Raw genomic sequence first — 13,993 nt, 5'->3', positions numbered from 1 at the left:
ATATCTATCAATTAATACATTCGAAGATTCCTGCGGGATCTTTAATATCACGCAAATACGGCGAGTTCCCCATAACAGACTTTTTTCATATTTAATTAAAAATTATCCACGATCTTGAGCTGCAAGTTTAAAGTTACTCCGGCAAAACGGCGAGGACGTGGTAAAAATTTTCAAGTAATAAAGAAACTTTTTACACTCCACTCTTCGAGACCCTCTTCTCCAATCGCTGCTCGTTAACTACCACTTTACCAAACTCAATTTCACACAATTTCATTTATTTATTCACTTATTTTGATATATTTTATTTTTCATTTATAAATATATGTATGTGTACGTGAACAGCAGCTCCTCTGGTTGAAAATTCTTTCTCGCGTGATATTGAAGTAAATACACACTCGGAATTTATGCCATGGAAAATACACGTGGATTATACACGTGTTGCAACGGGTAGTGCATCAATTTCCGACGAGAATTTATTTCTCGATCTAATGGATCACTAATCGAATTAACTTGTACAGAATAGAATGTGTGGGTGTTGCAGCAACGTTTTGTACGTGTAAAACAACATCGGCACAACCGACAGGACGATAAATTGATCGAGACAACCCATGAGAGGCTGCAAATAGTTAATAGGATAGATAAAATTGAGGGAGGCTTCGGTATAATTTTATACATGAAATCCTTTCGGAGAATGGTTTCAGATCCAACTGGATATACATTTTAAGATTTTTATAAAACTGATTAAATTGAAAAAAAATTTTTACCAGGTAATCTAAGAACTCCGTTGGTCTCATTCACGTGAAGATGACTGATAATTATCGCGTTCTTTAATAAAGGCGAAATCTTAATTACAAAGTTACTTGCATGACTAAACAAGGTCTGCACTCGATGAGAATCGACGCTAATTCTTGGTACATGGATATACGCATTTTCACAAAGCCGTAGCGTTTTAGGTCTTTAACTTGTAGGTGTATCTGTATATACACTTATAACTATGTATATATAATATACCTTAAGGTTGCGAAAACCCAATGCAATTTCATGAGTCACTCATCCTTAAGAGTGTTTAATGAAGTTGTTACCGGTTCAGCTGTTTCAAGAGCTGGGTACGTTTCCAATTCACCGTCTACAGCCTACATCTTGGATGACTCGAAAGTCGACTAGACGACGATAATATCTTTTTAGCGCTTTATTAGATCACGATAAACTCAATTATGTCTAATTAGAATTAACTGCATACTCAAGACACAGTTCAGTCTCTCCATTTTCATCAAAATTTTCATATTTGTTATCTTCAATTTCCAAGATTCGACCAGCGGAGATCAAATCACATTTTAATGTAGCTTCTAATCATTTCTTTCTCATTTCTCTTTCTTCTCCTCTTTTTTGACTTAAGAATAATCACGACGAGTTACAGGGTAAGATAAAACGGTTCTTCTTCGACTTTATGCATACGGAAAACACCGTGGCGATTCTACCCACATGAATCTCGATAATTTCCGAATATCTTCCGATCCTTCGGACGGCAAAAGTTCGGAAATTCAACGAATAACTTTGATTTGACGATAATTTGAATAATTCATCGATGAGAATCTTTTATTAGATTCATTTTTTTTTTTTTTATTTCTTCGTAACTACTTTTCTGTTTGCTAGGGTGATAACTACAATAAAAAGTGCAGAAACTCATATTGCAGAAAGCGAATTTTCTCGAAAGAATATAACGTTTAAAAAAGTTTCTCAACTATAATAGAGAAAAACTAAGGTAAGCGATTTACCGATAAGAGTTCGAGTATTATATACGTATTTATACCATACATATACGTAACACTATACATATTTATATATTTGGAAGAAAAACTTTTTAAATAGGGTATATACAACCACGTTGAATGGGGCTGAAATGTTATATAACCAGAATGCAGTTAGACGAAGGAAATGCTCAAGCAGTAGATATGTGCGCTGTGAAAAAAAGAAAAGATAAAAATAAACTATTTATTATAAGCTGTGGAAACGTATAAAATGTTAATACCCCGGATAGCTGCTGTTGCTGTTGCTGTGTTATACCTAGACACACACATACACGGAAGAAAAACTTTATAAAAGTTATAAGAATAAAAATTATATCCCTCTCTATATTATTTTCTTATATTTTTTACTATATTGTCGAAAAACTCAATTCACGCGATAGGGTATAAGTTTTCTAAAAGCTGTAAGAGAAAAAACGAGCTTTCTTATATGTGTATGTTCTAGTTGAGTTTTCATTGTTAAATATATCCTTTGGTACGTACCAACTCGAATTTCATATACATATATGAGATTTCTGGCGACGGTATAGAGAACAGAAATATAAAGAAAATCTATTAAACTATTATACGTATTATTTTCCGTCATTTTTTGAAACCATTCGATGTATCGAAGAGTGTGGAGAGACGTACCGCAGTCAAATATGTATATCTACCATTAATATGTACTTGCGGTGGGAAAGAAAGAAGAATATTGAACAAAATCAAATGGAGGTAGGTACGTATTATACGGAAAAGTAAATATCCGCTGAATACAAATTTCAGATAAAATGGGGTCAGCGAATAAGTTTATGAAAGTGCAATATCTACATATCCATATGTATACCTACGTATGTAGGTATGGCATATTCGTATCATCTATATGCCTGCAGGGTAAAGCTCCGAATTAAATTCCCCCGTTATCCTCACGAGATTCGAATTAGAATTTGATTCAGCTCAAAATATGCGTGTATATTGATTTGTTTGAACGTCCCTTTTTTTTTCGGTACGCGCTTTTAATTATCACTCACCCCGTTCGGTGTACAGTGTTTTAATTGCCGAATACTCATCGTACCCTGTATAGATTTTTGTGTATTGTATGCGTTAAACATTCGTGATTTGCATCGGATTCAATGGATCTCATTGTATACGGGGGTTAATTAAATGTCCTCCGTGTAACATCGAGTGAATTGAGAAGAATCGAAAACCGCGTAGTGCGCAATATAAAATGTAATTTCATTCATTCAAATATACATATATATTTGTGGGTACATACTCTGACCTTGGGTTTATACGTATAACTGGTTGAGCTGCAGTTTATACATAGATCACTTCACGTGGGTTTTCTACTCGATGAAAGGCTGTGGGCGATGATCGCGCAATATCGATCTTCCTATAATTTCACGGTGACTTGATTTTCTATAATTAACGGGACGATGAAACTCGGCTTTCCCTCACGTGGTTCGTTCCCTCCAAGCCACCCCTTCAGGTATATATCTCTGAAGGGGTTATTGTGATGGGTTTGCTTTCTCGATAAACGTCAAGTGGCGTTCGGATTCTATAGAAAAATACGTTAACTCATAAAATCATGTAATAACAGCACTACTGAAATTCGAAAATACTTCGCCCACATATTTCTCCTGCACCCTTTCTTTGCAAAGAGGATCTACCCTACAGAAATTGACGGGACTGATAAAAAAACAACATGAAAAATTCATTTTTCCAATTTCCAGGGTTGTACGCTCTGCTGAACCTGACAGCACGAATGGCTAGGGTTGTTTTGAAATTTTGCAACCTGTTCCTGAAAAATGATCGCAAACTGTAATTCAATGTCTAAATTTGATCGCGCCTCAAACTTTACGTCCGCCCTTGTACATGGCAGTACACGATGTGTATATTTTTTGGGGGTTTCGTCTCTCCAAGTCCTCTATATTGCGACGCGATATCATCGACGTTTTTAATTTTGATTACAGCGAAATACGTATATGGTAGATATATATAATCGTTGAACATAATCTCGTTAATAAATCTCACGATTACTTAATAACGATTTATCGTCGATTAAAAGTGGATTAAAAATGTTCGAAGGCGTGTTATTAAAATCCGAAAAAATTCGCGACGATCGCATCGGGGTATGCGTACATGTGTATAGCGATGAGTTATGAGTCGTTAACCGAATGGGTATATTTGAAATTAATAAATTGAATGAAAGTTCATCAAAGATAAAACTTTTCGCGTCTATTCGAACGGTTCAAAGTTCACGTTGCACCGGAAGCAGCGGCAGCAGCAGCGGCAATGACGTAATTGAATAGTAGATGAAACCCGGTAGAGGGTATCGCGAGAAATGTAATTTGCTGGTGAGAATTCTCTTGAATTCTTCGAACGCCCTCGACCGGCACTATACAGGTATATACATATAATACACCCTATATATGCAGCAGGATGTCGTACGTTCTGTGAGCGTCGCTAGGAAAATGACTTCGGAATTCCTCCGGACAATTGAGACGATCTTTTGAGATGTTTCCGCGAGCTTTTGAATTGAAAACCTGGGCGCAACCGGGACACCTCAACTCTCTTTCTCTTCGCTTCCTTGAAACTCAAGGCTTACCACGTACGGCACATGATTAAAAGCACCGAATTACCATAATGGTTTTAAGACGCGAGCAGGAAGTATGGAAACGTGTCACCCGCCCAGCAAATTTATCCACCCACATTTACGGCTCGACCTTCGTTACACTTCCGGCATTTTCACGTTCTATGACTCATGAGTATTATTTAATCGACCTCAAAAAAACCATTTCATCTCCAACGATTTACCACAATATTCATTATTCTCTGATCCAATATCCTTATTTTTCATTTTACGTCTGTACCTTATGTATGTACTTTAGCCTCGCGACATAATTTATATTTATTTATCCATTTGATTTATCTTCTAATTTCTCTTATTTTTTATACGTTTTTCTTTTTTATATTTCATTTCCAATTCCCTCGCTTGTTGCTTTGATCATAGCTGAATAATACGTTGGCTGAAAAATCGCTGTAGAAGGAAAGAGAGGATACATATATTTTTTCACCCGTGTAGTGTATGAAAGTCCGAAAGATATAGTGTTTAAATTCAAAATTTCATTCCGAGCAAGTTTTTTTTTTTATCAACTTTTTCGTAATTTTATTTCAATTTTTTTCAACCTTTTACTTTGACGATAGATCGTTTCGTTTGTTGTTCCCCGACCCAATTCCCATTTGCTGGCGGATCGTTCGACGTGCTTTTTGAAGAGAAAAATAAAAAGCAACTCATCCAACAGACGTGTACCGAATATCGGCGATCACACGCATGACGATTAATATTTATCGATCAATTATCGAATTGATCGAATTTGAATATTTCAATCGGACATAGAGAGGATATCGCAGTTTACTTTACACTCATCGTTCTTCGCAATGAAAATTCAGGCGACGCGAACTCTGCGAGCGTCGTTAAAAAACGGAAATCTAGTTCACGTATCGCTAGTCGGTCAATTCTGTCTTATCTCCGATCAGGTCGAAAACAGCTTTATCTGAGGCGAAAGAAGATCGTTATAACTTGCTGCACTTTCCATACGGCGAATTTCCAGGGATGTAGGATGAATTATTGTAGCTGCTTGAAAATCGTTATAAAGTTCTCGCAGATAATATTAGACTATAGGAAGAAGAAGAAGAAGAAGAAGAAGAAGGATAAGAAGAAGAAAACTGACTTATAAAACTTATAAAATCGTATATGTATATTATAACTTTTCACCTTGTTTTCCTGGTAGGAAGTTTCTCCAAGCAAAACCTCCTCCGACCTACTTCACACCTCTCTGGTTTCCCAGTGTCTCTCCACGATCATCTAAACGGATGTCGCATCATTCGGTAACAACCTGAAATTGCATCTCCTCGGATGAAGGAACGCTCTGCAACAGCCAGCGGCGTTCTCTCCACAGTACCAGCTATTACGGTGCCAGGTGTAAATATGACCTAGTTAGCGACTGCTGCACCCACGTCTCAAATATGAACGCATATTAGGTACGCATATAGACGTAATTTTGTGTACTGAGCAGGCGAAAGCAATCGGAAATTACCCTGTTTGATATGCGAGAGATCTACATATAATGTACACTTGTCCTTCCGTATGTACCTATGTTAAGCACGGATACTGACTCAACGGTCTCGAAGTCTGACATTGTTCGAAATGACTTTTTACTCACAAAAAAAAACGAAAAAAAGAAAAAACAGTTAGCAGAGATCGAAAAGATCTTAGCTAGACGATATCTTGTACTCATAGTGTGCGATTCATAGGCTACACACCGTCCAGTTTCTTGTCTGGATCGAAATAAAGAATTTTACGCAGCGGAAATGACGTCCGACCGTAGTGTCCGTTTCATATCACCCGCGTCTTCCATTCTCAATTTGCTCCAAAACGTTCTCGACGTAAGGCCCTGAGTGATAAAAGGAAACGAAACAAGGGAGAACAAAAAAATAAATACATAAAAAAACGACAAAGAACCGATCTTACACCCCGCTGTTAGTTGGGCGGACTTAGTACTTCTAGGCAGACCTCGAATAAAGCCTACCCAATGGCAAGGATCAACTCAGTTTACCTTCTCTATCTGAGACGCTCGTAAAAAAAGGCACATCGGTACTCGCTCCAATTTGTTTCGATCTTCCGTACCACCGGCGAAGAGGGATTCCAGAAGGAATTTCGGAGACGAAATGAAAGAAGAAAAAAAAAAAAAAAAAAACCGATAAATCAATAAATTACCGTGTATATAGGAATAAAACCGACGGAATAATTATGGTTCCAATTGAATTTGGTTTATTCGAGGTCGTTTGTTCGAATTAAAATTGTCAAGCTCTTCGGAAAATCCGTGCTATTTCATCGGGGACACACCCTTTCGATTTTTTTTCTTCTTTTTATATAGACTACGTCGCGCCGTCCGCGAAACGTTTCACCGTAAAAATTTCGGATTTCATATGTAGCACGCCGCAGGTTAACGTTCGCACACCTTACATAAGCTCTGATTAGCATTGATATGAATTAACAACTCTGATACTTCAACCCTTTACAGTGGTAAAGAACAATTTGGTAGGCACGGTGGACACGTTCACGCACGAGTGTCATTCCGCGCTGCGTCGGCCGTGCGAGGGGTTGAAAACGTTGATTTATTCCTACAGAATCAACAACTCCGTATAACACGGGCGTAAAAGTAGGCTGCATATGATACCTGCGTACATACATAAATACATATCAATATGTAGCTGCGGTAAATACGTGGGATGTACGCGTATTGAAACGAGTGTCTTTTCTGATTTATGGCAACGCCATTTTGCCCGAAAATCACCCGAAATTTTCGTATAAATAATTTCGCACACATTTCAGCGAAAATACCTGTAAATTGTTTTTTCCCCATTTTTCAATTCGCTATACCCGGAAGCATATCTGCACGTTTGAACGATCATAACGCGAACCGAAAAAAAGTTTTATGCTTTTGACGAGGTACGTGCACGTATAAATTGTCTTCCGTTTGAAATTGAGTTTGATTTTGAAAAAAAAACAGAAAAAAAGGAAACAAATTTATTTTTTATTGACTTGAAATTTTTTTCCGCAAACAACCGAAAGCGGAAAAAAGTAAAAATGAAAGATGATATGTATTTGGCGAACGGTGAAGAGCTGGAGGTTTCGAACGGAGCATTTATTTCTCCTTAAATTTCGCGTCAAGACGTCAATAAATCCAGTTTGCAGTTGGGCACTGGTTGTAGTAAAGAAATAGAAGAAGTACGTTGAAAAGAACTAGTGGGTGTTATAATTTTCCCTAATCTTTTTATTGGAAACAAACTCGGGCGACATTTGTAAGGAGAGCGTAGGAATCAGCGGTAGCGCGGGAGAGGCTGACGCGACGTTGACTGAAACTCCTAGCAGTTACGGTGCACGGCTAGCGATTTGAATGGTCCCGACGCGACGTTTTTTATTTCACATAATACGACGTATAGTCGGTTCTGTTTGCTCGCGTTGTTGTAAATTTGCATACCAGAATATATTTCGGCGATGGAAATGCAGGCATTGTACGCGTTATGGACAAAAGTTTGGGAGCTCTTACAAAGAACAGGGGAGGGGATAAAAGCAGAAAATAAATTCGTGCAAAAACAGATTTCAACAAAATTCCGAAGTTTCTTTCGATTTATCAACGTCGCGCGTCGCCCCGAATTCGACTCACCCGTCTATGCGCCCGTACGCGAGATCTTCCGCATTCTTTTTAATTGAACCCGAATTTCAAGATTTCGCAATATTCCTGACATTTGATTATGGGTCAGAAAAAAATAATTCACCCGTCGGAATCTTCTTTGGAAAATATGTTCGAACTCGGCGAAGATTTCGCGATATTTTTTCACCGACTCGATAAAAATTCCACGGGATCTGACCTCTCGGGAAATTTCACGCACATACATTTTTATTACACCAATTATTTTTTACGCTAGGTATACGGCAGACGAATATCTTTCGGCAAACCCCGAGTCATGATTAAAATTATTTGAGTAGTTGTACGTACATACACATGGCTAACTGCTGAGTTTGATACACAGGGCGTGAATAAATTACGCCCCTTGTAATGAGGAAGTTAATTAGTTTTCGATCCGACGTATATAAGATAGAGATATTATAAAGGTTGATTGGAAGAACGATGAATGCCCAAAGGCATTTTCAAGTTAGCAACGCCGAGGTGTTGTTGTATGATAAAATACGCGATTCTTAGTTTACTTTATCGAACGAATCACTTGCCGGAAAATAGAAAGCTTTCGGAAGACAAATGGCTGCGCTGAAGACGAAAGTCGGGTGGTGAAGGAAAGAGAAACCGGAAGGGAATATGGTAATTTGCTCTCCCAAGTTATTCCCCTCATCTCTTTAAATTTTTTTTATTTATTTATTTATTTTTTGTTTTTTTGCAGAAGGTTGTTGGGAGGTTTTCCCGCAGTAGGCTCTCGAGAGATCATGTTCCCCTGGCTCGTATATATTTGTCAACTTTATAATGACGCGGTCAAGATAACGCCACTCAATCTTCTCCCGCACTTATACTCGTAAGGATGTCCTCTCGATACGATTTACCGAACATCGCGGCTCGCATACGTCATCGAGAAAAAAGAAACCTAATTTAAACAATTTTTATGTATTCCTTTCGCGAGCCGCTTTTGCGTCCACTTTGCGCTCGAGTATTGCACGAGACAAAAAATGGCTGAAGATGTATTTAAAATAACATAAAAATAACGAATTAAAAAATTTTCCCGTCAATTTTTTTTCAAACATTGAAAATACGGATAATTTGTATCTCGTCCAGGTGTTACGGAATCACCAGACCGAACACGTCATCATTATACATTCTACCGGCGGGGTTGGTTTTTTTGGGGGTAAAAAAAATTTTTGAATTTTGGGACGTATTATATGCAGGGGTAATTTTATGCTTCATGCTCGGCTGCGAAGTGTGCCGACATTGAGATACCGAATGTCAGTTGAAAAAAAAAAAAAAATATTCGAAACGAAGCATTAAAAAACTGCAGAGGTTGATCGCGATATATAATTCCGTAACCTTGGTAACAATTATAGAGTAACGTGTATAATTGAGTAATTGAAACCGGGAGAGGAATATCGTTATACCACTGAAGCGTGCGGAATGAAATGAAAAAAAAATTAACATCGTTTCGCTCGATTGGTAAAATTTTTTTCCCTCCCGATTTCCACGCAATTCAACTGCAGACGAAAAGCACATCTCTGTTTAATCTGTTCGGGAAATTAAGCTTTGATTATTTAATCGATAGGCTGTACGGGGCGATAGTTTGGCACTTGGGATTCGCCTATCGACGCAAAAGAACAGCCATAGAGTGACCGCATCATTAATCAGTGTGGAGACGCGACAGAGGTGGGTTGAAACTCAACGACGAACTTTTTGTCGACGAACTTACGGTAAAACCAGAGACTCCGCGAGATACGGTTTTTCGGGGTTCAAAATCCTCCGGAAAACTTTTATCTCTACTTTACCAAGATAATTACATTGACGAATTACACTTGCTTCGGCATTGTACGAACCTTGAAAAGGTTTCGTAAAAACGCAGCTTCTTTTCTCTACCTGAAATACGAGTCTCTCGTCGTGAATCTGAAGCACAAAAAAATTCGATCGGTTCAAAAAGTTTACCATTCTCTACCACCGAATCGTCGAACGATACGTACAGTTCTCTGCTACGCGAAGCAACGGAGTCACGCTTTTGATTTTCCACGAATCGAAAGCTTTCAACCGGTTACATGCAACGATGCTTCAACTTACGTCGAATTAACACGTGTTCGAAAAGTGAACGATTGGTACGAGGCGATTATATCCCCCTTCGCTCAATCCTCCTACTAAAGTGTTGTTACAATTCGCTACCCCGATATGTTACATGATCTTAACATAGGTCATACTGATATACGTATATCGCCCCTGTTTCTACACGCCGCATAAAATCCATTTGATTATCACGAGTCAAGATGTAATTGGATTTTAATTCCATAAGCTTTTTGTCCGACCTACACGATCGCTGAAAATTTTCATGGTCTCCGAGGGGGGATTATCCCGTACCTGAGACCAATTCAAACTTTGTGTAAGTTTTATCAAATTATCCAAATGTTTCCATCGTTTGATACGCCTGCAATCAAGATTTTTAAGCATTACGATTCTTTTTACGCGCGCGATCTCCTCCCTTCGCGGCTCACTCCTCCGCCCCCACCCCTCGAGATTGAATGAGAAATTTTCATCTCTTCTTTTTGTTGCTTCGTTTTTTTATTCATTTCTCTTCTCTTGATTTTCCTTCATCTTCTTTCCATCGTTTCCCCCCTCGTTGATATTATCTCTTTTTTACCACACCTTTTCTCTGGTTTTCACACCGCGTGACCGGAGGAAGGGGTGACTGCTTTCGTTCGTTTCTCAATATTTACGATTAATTATCCGAACAATTAAATTAATCAGAAGCGTTCGTAATTTGATTGCCAACAAATAAAAAATTCATATAAAGAGAACGACTCTATCGACGGGGGAAAAAATCTTATTTCACTTTTGGAGACTCGTCTATTGTACGCGTTGAAAGTCTCTTGAAGGAAAAAATTTTCTTCGGTCGTTTTCCAATCGTGTATTGTCCGGGTGAGAGAACCCGAGCGTCTTCTTCTGTTGCTTTTACTTATTCGCTATTTTTTGTTGAAAAATTTCGTATTTCAAATCAGGAGAATGAAAACGATAAGTAAAATAACAAATCTGATGTGGTTCCGCGTTACGTGCCTACCGAAACTTTCATTCTTTACAGGAAATAATTAGTCCTCTAAAATGATAATTCGTTGGCGCACAGAATAGTGATTAGTGCGAATCGTTGATGAACATCGCTAAATTACACCTGTTCAATCGATCCGCTACGATTTCCGAGAATTTTCGTGAAACGCGACGTTGTGCGCGGTAGCTTCCAGAGAATCGGATATGATTAAAGCAGGATACGTTGTCCGGGGTCAGTTTCTACCGAGGAGAATCAAGCGGAACAAATATGGAATACGAGGTCGCGGAAATCGCGGTGATTTCCCAAAGGTTATAACATAACAGTCCTTCCAGATTATCCCGCAGGAATTTTCCCCGCTAACTTTTATACACTCGAAGGGCGCACACATCAGCGGGTATGGGATATTTTTCGTTAACTGGGCCACTTTAACGTTTTATGGCGCCAATCACTGGAGAGCCTAACTATGATTTATTTCAGATTTTAGTACCAACCGTTTGGGAGATGTATTTTTTTTTTATTTCATCGAGTCGAATAATTGGGCTAACGACAACAAAAAAAAAAAGGCACGGTTTCTCCCCAACGGATTTTAGATTTTCAGATTCTGCAAATTATCATTCTCCGATTCACACATAAAATCGTGCGGACCAAGGTAAAAAAATTCGTTCGTTTCCGTTTTTAATTTATTCTCCGTTACACGCACGATCCAATCGTGCGGCGTGTATTGAAATTCTGTCGAATATGTTTTCAGAGTTTTTCATTTTCTAAAGTAAAGTTTAGTTTAAACAGCGAATCGTGGGATACGCCGGGCGAAAAAGGAAGTGAGGGGTGAGCGTGGTGAAAATTTCTCCGCGAGTGCAATCGAGTATCGAACTTTTAAAACCTTCACTCTAAAACCAAGCGAGTGTAAGAGCAGTTTGATGTGTGAATTAAGCTCTTAAATTTGGTTAGCGATTGCAGGGGGAAAACTTTCTATTCGCAGAATGGAATATAGCAAAACTCGCGTCGGTGCACCCGGTAGCGTTTGTGTAACTTCGTTATAACAGTGGTCAAGCGTTGTATAAATGCATTAACAAAGTTTTGTTTCCGTTGCTTTTTAACGTTGCGAAGATAAAATTAAACTTGCAAAATTTACGTCAAATATGTTACAGGTTTTACCTTAGCTCGTTTCTCTACGTAAGGATATTGTAATTTACATTTTTCCGCGCAGCTTTACGTTTGATGTGGAATGAGCTGCGGAATCGTTCGTCCACGGTTAATTACCTCACGCGTGTAACGACGGCTGCGTTCTCATCATTTCAAGAAGTTACATCAAATCCAAACTTCAAGATGAGCTCTCATTTGCTAACGATAATATTTGTGTGCACAACATCATAAATTGCCTCCACACATCGAGATTGAGGGATACGAAGTAAACTTATCACGGTTTGCGTAAACTAGCATTGGACGCGCGCGCTTCTCCACCCTCACCGCATTTAATTTCATTCGTCGTTGAAATTTTTCTCTACCCATAATGTCTAACGAATTTTCCACTTTGGTATCGTCCTTCGATCTCCATTCTTCGGACTCGTCCATGTCCTTTGCGTCCGATCCAAAATGTCATCGTACCTTTCATACGTGGAGGAACGATCGCGCGACAATCATCGTAACGACAACAAAAATCGACCGCAAACTTCCTTTTACGTGAAAGAAAAAAATTATCTCTCTTCGTAGAATCTCGAACACACGCGTCGGGACGCCGACGGAGCGCTCGTCATATTATTCCGCGTTTTAGGATCAGCCGATCGTCACGTCCTTTCGGATGTTCGTGGAGCCGCAGCGGAAGTGAAAGGATAATAGATCGCGAGATGTTATCCGAAGAAAAATAGGATATGATCCTGTCGGCGGATATTGAGGTCCCCGTGGTTCCGATCTCGAGACTATAATGTGATTACGGTAAGTATTACGGGAGGCACAGTATCGGTTGAAATCTCAAATTAATCCGCTTCTGCTCGAGACAAGACACCGCCAAAGCAAACATCTTGATCCGTTCACGTCAAACGGCCGATCGGTCGCGCATCTCGAAATATGGTTCTAACGACGTACGTTTGTTACGGGATTAAAATCGTTAGCCGAAAATAATTAGTAATGTACATCGAGTTGAATAAATTTAAATTAATTTCTGCACCTACGCGCGTGTACTCACAACTCTGATTAAACTATGCATCACCCTCTCGTTAATTAAACTTCTTATACATCACGAATTGAACAACAACAACAACAACAACAACCGCAACTAGGTTAGTGCTTTTAATTAACCGTTGCGGTACGCGATACTCTTTAGCTGACTTCGCATGTAGACTTTATATACATATATATGTATACGTGATCCGAAGGTAAAGCTTTATGGAGCTTTTTGGCATTGTACTCTGATCGAAAAAGTAAAGATTCGAGTTTACGCCGCGTTCGTGGCACTCGGGGTCAATCCAATTCGAGATTTAGGCACAAAAGAATTAGATTTGTATCGACGATCAACGATAACTGCGTGCTTTTTTTGCCTTAACGGCAAACCGTCGACCCGTGTCAAACGAATTGGCGTTGAAAAAAATTCTCCCAATTTTTTTCAACGCCAAGGTTCTTCTCCTTTTTCTTTTAATAACCGTCGAATTGAAGAAACTTTACATTACATGGGAGAAAGAGGGATCGAAAGAAGGTTTATTATTTTCTTGCCCGTGTCTTTTCACGTTCAAAAATCTCGGTCTCAAGTAAATATTGGGGTATCGTGATGTTAAAAAACAATACCAATAACATTGAGAAAAAAAAACAATTTTTATCAACCTAACGACTTCATACGATGAGGGAAAAATCGGAACCACATAAAATTTTCACGTCACGTTTCATTTTGGATTATACTTACAGATAAGTTTCTGATT

The sequence above is a fragment of the Athalia rosae genome, chromosome 3 (assembly GCF_917208135.1).
Source record: "Athalia rosae chromosome 3, iyAthRosa1.1, whole genome shotgun sequence".
In the NCBI taxonomy this organism is placed as follows: Eukaryota; Metazoa; Arthropoda; class Insecta; order Hymenoptera; family Athaliidae; genus Athalia; species Athalia rosae.
This window is presented reverse-complemented; position numbering follows the sequence as displayed.